This window comes from Eschscholzia californica, unplaced genomic scaffold, assembly GCF_041429995.1.
Source record: "Eschscholzia californica isolate CP2 unplaced genomic scaffold, dmEscCali1.0.p SCAF_169, whole genome shotgun sequence".
In the NCBI taxonomy this organism is placed as follows: Eukaryota; Viridiplantae; Streptophyta; class Magnoliopsida; order Ranunculales; family Papaveraceae; genus Eschscholzia; species Eschscholzia californica.
In genome coordinates this window covers 1-10000 of record NW_028238275.1, presented here as the reverse complement: position 1 = coordinate 10000, position 10000 = coordinate 1, and the positions used below count along the sequence as shown (strand labels likewise).

General features: G+C 34.9%; 1 pseudogene across 1 annotated transcript; it reads right to left on the bottom strand.

Annotated features, from left to right (window-relative positions):
• Positions 1-1955: 1955 nt before the first annotated feature.
• LOC147561157 (NAD(P)H-quinone oxidoreductase subunit H, chloroplastic pseudogene) lies at positions 1956-9649 on the bottom strand (annotated as a pseudogene). The gene is made up of 2 exons (XR_015233075.1): positions 7781-9649; positions 1956-6712 (listed from the first exon to the last, which is right to left on the bottom strand). The product of XR_015233075.1 is annotated as an NAD(P)H-quinone oxidoreductase subunit H, chloroplastic pseudogene (transcript).
• Positions 9650-10000: the final 351 nt, after the last annotated feature.

Sequence of the window (10000 nt, the reverse complement as noted above, 5' to 3'; positions counted from 1 at the left end):
TGGACTTGAGGATCAATCAAGATATATATCTATATATAGATATATATCTTGATAACTCTATTTTTTCTTTAGAAATAGATTTTCTTTTTGAAGTACGAGAAAATTCCGATAGAGATTAAAACTCTTTTGTTATCTTATATTTATATGTCCACCTAATTGGTTTGTTAAACCCTAAGACGGATTAAGTACATAATTAAAATCTCAACAATTAATAATTAATAAAGTTTTGATACCAAATTATCAAAATATTTACAGAAGCCCATTCGCTCTAATGATGAAATTTTGATCCATAAAAAATCCTATTTTTTTTTTCATTTATATTGAAAAAATTAATTTTTTCAATTTTGTTAGGACCCATGAAATCAGATAAATAAGAAATAAATCGTCAAAAAATGATGAATAAAGGACATTTTTTACTGGATTAAGAACCGAACTATATAGTTCCAACTGATCCATTCCGGGAGAACTGAAACCTCGCAAAAGTCCGTTCTTAAAACAAAGACCTTCCCACAAGACTAATGATTATTGAACGTTCAAATAGGAATTTCAATGAGTCTTTATTCATTGATTTGATTTTTTCTTCAAAAAAATTACATTGAATTGACTCCTTACAATATCGCAGATTTAATCTGAATGGGTTATTATGCTTTCTAGCAAGCCGCTATGGTGAAATCGGTAGACACGCTGCTCTTAGGAAGCAGTGCTAGAGCATCTCGGTTCGAGTCCGAGTGGCGGCATCTTCTAAAAGAGATACAATAAATCCTATAATGAATTAAATTCCTCATTTCTATTCCAGTATTGAAAGAACCCCCTTTATTTTTATGATATTTTCGACTTTAGAACATATATTAACTCACGTCTCTTTTTCTATCGTTTCAATAGTAATTACGATTTATGTGATGACCTTATTAGTCCATGAAATCGTAGGACTATACGATTCGTTAGAAAAAGGCATGATAGCTACTTTTTTCTGTATAACCGGATTATTAGTTACTCGTTGGATTTATTCGGGACATTTTCCCTTAAGTGATTTATATGAATCATTAATGTTCCTTTCATGGGGCTTTTCCATTATTCATATGTTTCCTAAAATACAGAACCATAAAAATAATTTAAGCGCAATAACCGCCCCAAGTGCTATTTTTACCCAAGGATTTGCTACTTCGGGTTTTTTAACTGAAATGCATCAATCCACAACATTAGTACCTGCTCTCCAATCCCAGTGGTTAATGATGCATGTAAGTATGATGTTATTGAGCTATGCAGCTCTTTTATGTGGATCATTATTATCAGTAGCTCTTCTAGTCATTACATTTCGAAAAAGCATAGAGGTTTTTACTAAAAACAATCATTTTTTAATTGGGCCATTTTCCTTTGGTGCGATCCAATATGTAAATGAAAGAACCAATGTTTTACTAAACAATTCTTTTCTTTCATTTAGAAATTACCACAGATATCAATTGATTCAGCAATTGGATCGTTGGAGTTATCGTGTGATTAGTCTAGGGTTTATCTTTTTAACCATAGGTATTCTTTCAGGAGCAGTGTGGGCTAACGAGGCATGGGGATCATATTGGAATTGGGACCCCAAGGAAACCTGGGCTTTTATTACTTGGACTATATTCGCTATTTATTTACATATTAGAACAAATCCAAATTTGCAAGGTGCGAATTCCGCAATTGTGGCTTCTATGGGATTTCTTATAATTTGGATATGTTATTTTGGGGTCAATCTATTAGGAATAGGGCTACATAGTTATGGTTCATTCACATTAACAGCTAATTGAAGAAGCGACCTAATACATAGGAATAGCATATGTAACGAAAGTTTGTCTGAGTTTTTGAGAACCATTTGGATCGAGTAGTGATTCAAATGGTTCTCAAAAGGCCAAACGTATCCGATTAGAATTCACTTCGTTTTTTTTTTTACTTAAAATAGGAAAAACTAAGTCTTATTTTTATTTCATTGGCCAACGAACGGTTTTTGAAATCACAACATTGTTTGATTTTATGTCTTATTCATGAAAACTATCTATAAAAGTAATTAGATAAAATAGCTTCGACCTTGTCAACTGATAATGAGAGAACGAAATCCGGATAAATACCAATACCTATTACGGGTAGAAAGATACAGATCGAAACAAATAGTTCTCGTGGTCCAGAATCCAAAAAAGAATAGTTTGGGGCATTAAATTGCTTGTATCCATAGAACATCTGGCGTAACATAGATAATGAATAAATAGGAGTTAATATCATTCCAATTGCCATTACAAAAGTAATAAAAACTTTTGGCATTAAAAGATATTTTGGGCTGCTAATTATGCCAAAAAATACTACCAATTCGGCAACAAAACCACTCATTCCCGGCAATGCAAGAGAGGCCATCGAGAAGCTACTGAACATTGTAAATATTTTGGGCATTGGGATAGCTATTCCTCCCATTTCGTCGAGATAAACAAGACGTATTCTATCGTAACTCGTTCCTGCCAAGAAAAAAAGCGCCGCACCAATAAATCCATGAGAAATTATTTGTAAAATGGCTCCATTGAGTCCCGTATCGGTTATGGAAGCAATTCCTATAATTGTAAAACCCATATGAGATACCGAGGAATAGGCGATTCTCTTTTTTAAATTGCGTTGCCCGGGAGATGTTAAAGCTGCATAGATTATTTGCATTGTGCCTACTATCATCAACCAGGGAGAAAATATAGAATGAGCGTGGGGTAATAATTCCATATTGATCCGAACCAATCCATACGCCCCCATTTTTAATAAGATTCCGGCTAGAAGCATACATGTACTGTAATGTGCTTCGCCGTGGGTATCTGGTAACCATGTATGTAGAGGTATAATCGGTGATTTGACAGCATAACCAATAAGAAACCCAAAATAGAATATTATTTCTAATGCTACAGGATACGATTGATTAGCTGATGTTTCAAAATTTAATGTTGGTTCATTAGAACCATATAAACCCATGCCAAGAACTCCCATTAAGAGAAAAATAGAACCCCCAGCAGTGTACAAAATAAACTTTGTAGCTGAGTACAAACGTTTCTTCCCCCCCCACATGGATAGAAGTAGGTAAACAGGAATTAATTCTAACTCCCACATGATGAAAAAAAGTAAAAGATCGCGAGAAGAAAATGATCCTATTTGACCGCTGTACATTGCTAACATTAAGAAATGGAACAATCGCGAATCCCGAGTAACTGGCCGAGCCGCTAAAGTAGCTAAAGTAGTGATGAATCCCGTCAGTAAAATGGGTCCTATGGAAATTCCATCAATTCCTAGCCTCCAGTGAAAATTAAAAATATTTATCCATTTATAATCCTGTTCTAATTGGATTAATGAATCGTCCAATTGGAAATGATAACAGAATGCATAGGTTGTTAGAAGAAGTTCTACTAGGCATATACATATAGTATACCATCGAATTACCTTATTTCCCTTATGGGGAAGAAATAAAATTGAAAAACCCGCGGATATCGGCAAAACAACAATTATTGTTAACCAAGGAAAATCATTCGTGGTAAAGACAAGATAAGATACACTTTGACCAGAAAACCCCGTGCTCGAAATAATAGATTTTATCGAGTACGGAGTTTTGTCGGTAAAGAGAAAAAAAATGGATTCAAGTGAAGTTTTCTGTAACGTATCAATAAGATAGACCCATGCTGCGAGTTGTCTCGTGCCATAAATAAACCCGGACACTCAAGAAATCTGTTGGACAAGCGGATTCACACCTCTTACAACCTACACAGTCTTCTGTTCTTGGAGCAGAAGCAATTTGCTTAGCTTTACATCCGTCCCAAGGTATCATTTCTAATACATCTGTGGGGCAGGCTCGGACACATTGAGTACACCCTATACATGTATCATAAATCTTTACTGAATGTGACATTGGATCTATCCATTTTTTGAACGTCATAAATTTTCGATCTAGTCAAATAATAACTGAATCAGATATTGTAGACACCAGACGAATCAATGATTTACCAGAATTGTTTTCTAATAAATCGACTTCTGGATCTGCTCATGAGAGAGGGCCAAGATACTTTGATTTATTACGTTTTAGCAAACATGGTCGTATCTTTGTTTATGCCGTACATGATGCTAATTTGAATTAGTGAATTTTTTTTCGTTATTTGTATGATTAACACATTAATATAATTAGCATTATTTATTCAACAAATTCGATTGATTGATACGAGTTGATTTTCTATTACGATGAATTGACGAAACAATAGCTGGTCCAATAGCTGCTTCAGCGGCGGCAATAGCTATAACAAAAATCGAGAAAATGTCGCCTTTTAATTGGCGACTATCAAATAAATCAGAAAATGTTACGAAATTTATATTAACGGCATTCAGTATAAGCTCAAGACACATAAGTGCTCTAACCATATTTCTACTTGTGATCAATCCATAAATACCGATAGAAAATAAATAGGCACTCAAAACAAGTTCATGTTCAAGCATCATTAAACAAATCCTCATCAATCTGGATTCATTTCATTTCAATATGAACAACAATTAAGCCTTGGTCGGTTTGATTGACTCGAATATAACAAGTACAAAACAAAGAAAGATACTGGTATTAGATTTATAATTATAGGTATTTATTACTGACGCGCCATAGCAATTGCACCTATCAAGGAAACTAAAAGAATTATAGAAATGAGTTCAAATGGAAGAAAAAAATCTGTTGATAAATGAATCCCAATTTGTTGACCATTAGTTATCAAATCCTGTTCCAAAATTTGGTTTGATCTTGTAGTCCAAATAATCCCGTACCACGACGTATCTAGGATAGTAGTAATTAGTGAAACAAAAATACTTGTACAAACCAGTGAAGTTACTCCATCTCCAACGGTCCAAAGATGGAAATCATTGTAATATTCTGAGTCATTCATGAACATCACAGCGAATATGATTAAGACATTTATGGCTCCCACATAAATAAGGAGCTGCGCAGCAGCTACAAAATGGGAATTCGATGGAATATGAAATAAGGATATACAAACAAGAACCAATCCCAATGAAAAGGCAGAAAAAATGGTATTGGTAAGTAATACCACTCCTAGACCCCCTAATATAAGACCCGATCCCAAAAATACTAAAAGAAAATCATGTATTGGTCCAGTTAAATCCATTATATGTAAAAAGAGATAAATAAGTTGAAATGTTTCATAATCTTATTGACCAAATCAGAAAAAAAAAAAAAAACAAAAGAAGTTACCCCGTTTTTTAGGATAAGTTACTTATTGAATTTCATCCTATATGGGGTGTGAGTTGGTGTAGATAGAGTTATTAATTCCATTTATCTATCCGAAAGAGTCCGAAAGAGTCGTTCGAAATTCGATATTATTCTATTTTATAGATTACTTATACATTTATAGATTTCGAAATAATCACGGATATGTGAATGGATTTTGAATCCAAAGCAAACCGTCATTCTCATCAATCAAGAGTTCGGATTTTTAGTTATTCATCGAGTAAAATAAAAGAAGCTTCGCTCTTTTAGCTTTAGATCAAAACGGAATCTTAGTAATCGGTAATCGTTCTTGAATCAAAGGGTTTCCCCGTGGCTGTTTTTATTTGAGTAGAGTTCATAATGGTTTGGATTGTGTAATCTTCAATTACTGTCATTGGTAACCGACCCAAAGCTATTTGATTATAATTCAATTCGTGACGATCATAAGTAGAAAGTTCATATTCTTCAGTCATTGATAAACAGTTTGTTGGACAATACTCAACGCAGTTACCACAAAATATACAGATTCCGAAATCAATACTATAGTTAAGCAATCGTTTTTTTCGAATATCGGTTTCTAATTTCCAATCAACAACGGGTAGATCTATAGGGCAGACACGAACACATACTTCACAAGCAATGCATTTATCAAATTCAAAGTGAATTCGACCACGGAAACGCTCTGATGTGATCAATTTTTCATAAGGATATTGAATAGTTACGGGTAAACGATTCGTGTGGGATAAGGTAATCATGAAACTTTGACCGATATACCTTGCAGCTCTTACTGTTTGTTGACCATAATCCATGAACCCAGTTACCATAGGGAACATATGGCGAATTTCTATGAATAATTTGCTGTTTCTTTCTCTTGTTTGAGAGAAGTTATAAATCGGGAATAGAATCTCGTATGCCCTTATAGTGAAAGGAGTTGGAAAGAAGTTGTCAATAATAGATTACCTAGAGAAATAGGTAAAAGAAATTTCCACCCAAGATTTAATAGTTGGTCCATTCTCATCCTAGGTAAAGTCCATCTTGTTGTAATAGGAATGAACAGGAACAAATAAGCTTTAGCTAATGTAATAAAAATACCAATTGTCATTCCAAAAACCCCACCCACTTCGTTTATTCCGAAAAGCTCAGGAATAAATATGTACGGAACAGAGAAATTCCAACCACCTAAGTAAAGAACTGTTACAAATAATGAAGAAACTAGGAGATTTAGATAGGAAGCAACGTAAAATAAACCAAATTTGATACCTGAATATTCGGTTTGATAACCTGCTACTAATTCTTCTTCTGCTTCTGGTAAATCAAAAGGTAATCTCTCACATTCTGCTAGGGAAGAAATTAGAAAAACTGTAAACCCTATAGGTTGACGCCACAAATTCCACCCCCAAAAACCATATTTTGACTGCGCCTCGACTATATCAACTGTACTTGAACTGTTAGATAATCATAGTCGGTGATAACATCACTGCTTTCATCGCTATTCCAGAACCGTACATGATACTTCAGCCTCATACGGCTCCTCGATGGCCATAAATAAATCTAAGGACTGATTCAGTATTATCCCGATATGTTAGTAGGGTAGATAGAGTAAAGATGCATCGAAGAGCCCCAAATTAGACCAATGCAATTCCGTCTGCTATAATACCAAAAAAATGCTTCCGAATTGATCTTATCCTTTATAATTTAAAATTTCTATTTTTCTTTGTTCAGTAATAAAATTACTTAATCCTTTAATAAAATACTCCTTGGATCAACAATAGATATTTCGACCCATTTATTTCGATTACGAAAAAAAGAATTAGACATTAGCTCATGAATCATGATAAGAACTCTACCTGTCTATCTCTATGAATATGGATAGAGAAAAGAAAGAATAGAAAATATTTCGTATTTTTCATTTTCTTATTGCAATTCTATTTCTTTCGTTCCTATTCTTCTTTCTCAGAAAAAGAGAGGAGGGCTCTAAAAATAAAGGATTACTTCGTTCCTGATAGTTATTTCTTTAACTAGTGGATAGGAGCATACTCGGGATCGGGATCGTGGGGAAGTACTGCTTGATCATTTCTACCAACTTAAAGCCCCCATTAGGATTCCGTTTATTTTATGCAGAAATACCCATTTGGATAACTTACATTATCTCCATTACTAATCCTTTGTGTATTTTGGTGTTCCTAACCGTCCACTCATTTTTGCTTGATCCCCGGTATGGCAATACATACAACCGTTAAAACTCCATCCAGTTGATCTTTTCTACCCGCTTCAAATCATGATGACTAATCAACCAATCTTGGGGTAATTTATACTGTTTATTTCCGCTGAACTCTTGTACATAGGGAATGAGACTTAATCTTTTTACTGCAAATTTAGAAGCAGTTTTCTTTCACTCATATAACTATCTGGTTTAGGTCATCACCCCGAATGATGAATAAAAAACGGAAGATCTTTATTCCCTACATTCAACTTCTTTCCTAGAAAGAAATAGTTAAAAGTACATGTCCCAACGAATCGCACGTAGAGATATTGATAACACACATGGAGTTAATGGTATTTCATAACTAATGGATTGAGCAGCAGCTCGGAGACCACCTAAAAAGGAATATTTATTATTCGATCCATATCCTGACATAAGAAGTCCAATAGGAGCAATACTTGAAATGGAAATCCATAAAAAAACACCTATACTAAGATCGGCTAGAACAAGGCGATATCCAAAAGGAATTACTGAATAACTTAGTAAAATTGATATGACTGCTATAGAGGGCCCTAGACTGAATAAACGAATATCTCCTCTAGAGGGGAGAAGATCCTCTTTGAAAAGTAGTTTGGTCCCATCCGCTAGAGCTTGAAGAATTCCCAAAGGGCCCGCGTATTCAGGTCCAATACGTTGTTGTATACCTGCGGATATTTTTCTTTCTAACCACACAATTACTAGTATCCCTATTGTGATTCCCAATACAGGAGTAAAAATAGGGACAAGCAACCATATGAGCCCATAAAACTCTTTTAAGGATTCCAATCTGGAAAAAGAATTGATAGCCTGCACTTCTGTCATATCAATTATCATTTTAACGATCAACTTCTCCCATAATGATATCTATACTACCTAGTATCGTCATAATATCAGCCAATTTCATTCTTTTAACTAGCTGAGGAAGAATTTGCAAATTGATAAAACCCGGCGGACGAATTTTCCATCTCCAGGGAAAAACACTCTGATCTCCTATCAGATAAATTCCCAATTCGCCTTTTGGGGCTTCCACTCTCACATAAAGTTCTTGTTTCGACAATTCAAAAGTAGGAGAGGGTTTTTTACTAATGAATCGATATTCAAAATCATTCCAGTCGGAATCCCTTGCTCTATCAAAGCGTCGGACTTCTAAATTCTCATAGGGTCCCCCCGGAATTCCTTCCAGAGCTTGTTGAATAATTTTTATGGATTCTGTCATTTCACTGATTCGGACTAAATAACGAGCTAATGAATCTCCCTCTTTCTGCCATTGCACTTCCCAATCAAATTCGTCGTAACACTCATAATGATCAACTTTACGAAGATCCCATTGGATTCCGGAAGCTCGTAGCATTGGTCCTGATAAACCCCAATTTATTGCTTCCTCTCCTCCAACAACACCCACTCCTTCAACTCGTTCCAAAAAAATGGGATTGCGCGTAATAAGCTTTTGATATTCAGCAACCCCTGTTAAAAAATAATCACAGAAATCCAAACATTTATCTATCCAGCCATAAGGTAGATCAGCAGCTACGCCTCCGATACGGAAATAATTATGCATCATTCGCATACCTGTGGCAGCTTCGAATAGATCATATATCAATTCTCTCTCTCTGAAAATATAGAAGAAAGGAGTCTGCGCACCGATATCCGCCATAAAAGGGCCGAGCCATAACAAATGAGAAGCTATACGACTCAGTTCCAGCATAATGACTCTGATATAGCGGGCTCTTTTAGGGACTTGAATATTTCCCAACCGTTCTGGTCCATTTACCGTTATTGCCTCGGTAAACATAGTAGCTAAATAATCCCAACGCGTTACATAAGGTAAATATTGTATAATTGTTCGGTTTCCCGCAATTTTTTCCATCCCTCTGTGTAAATAACCCAATATGGGTTCACAGTCAATAACATCTTCACCATCTAGAGTAATGATCAGTCGAAGAACGCCATGCATTGATGGGTGGTGAGGGCCCATATTGACTATCATGAGGTCTTTTCTTGTAGCTGGTACAGTCATATGTTTTTTCCCCGATTCATTATTCCATGAATTGCTGAAAACGAAATGAAGTTCATCAAAATTCAAGATCTAATAAAATCAAATAATTAAAAATGAATTTTCAAATTAACTTAACGAGTTTTTGGCTCCCGAATATTCAACTGACCAATTAATTCTTTATAACGTATTCTATTTTTCTTTGACAAATAAGCCAGCAACCGTTGACGTTTTCCCAGAGTTTTCCGTAGACCTCTCTGAGATAAATAGTCTTTTTTGTGCAATTCCAAATGTGAAGTAAGTCTCCGTATTTTATTGGTGAAGCTGAATACTTGAAATTCAACAGACCCCTTGTTTTCGTTTTCTTCTTTTGCTTCTTGCGAAATAACCGAGATTAATGAATTTTTTACCATAAAAATAATTCTTCTACCCCCCTTTTTTCTTTCTTTTATACAGATATCAGATATGGAGTTTATCGATCAGTAAAAATAATGCTAGTCATTTTAAT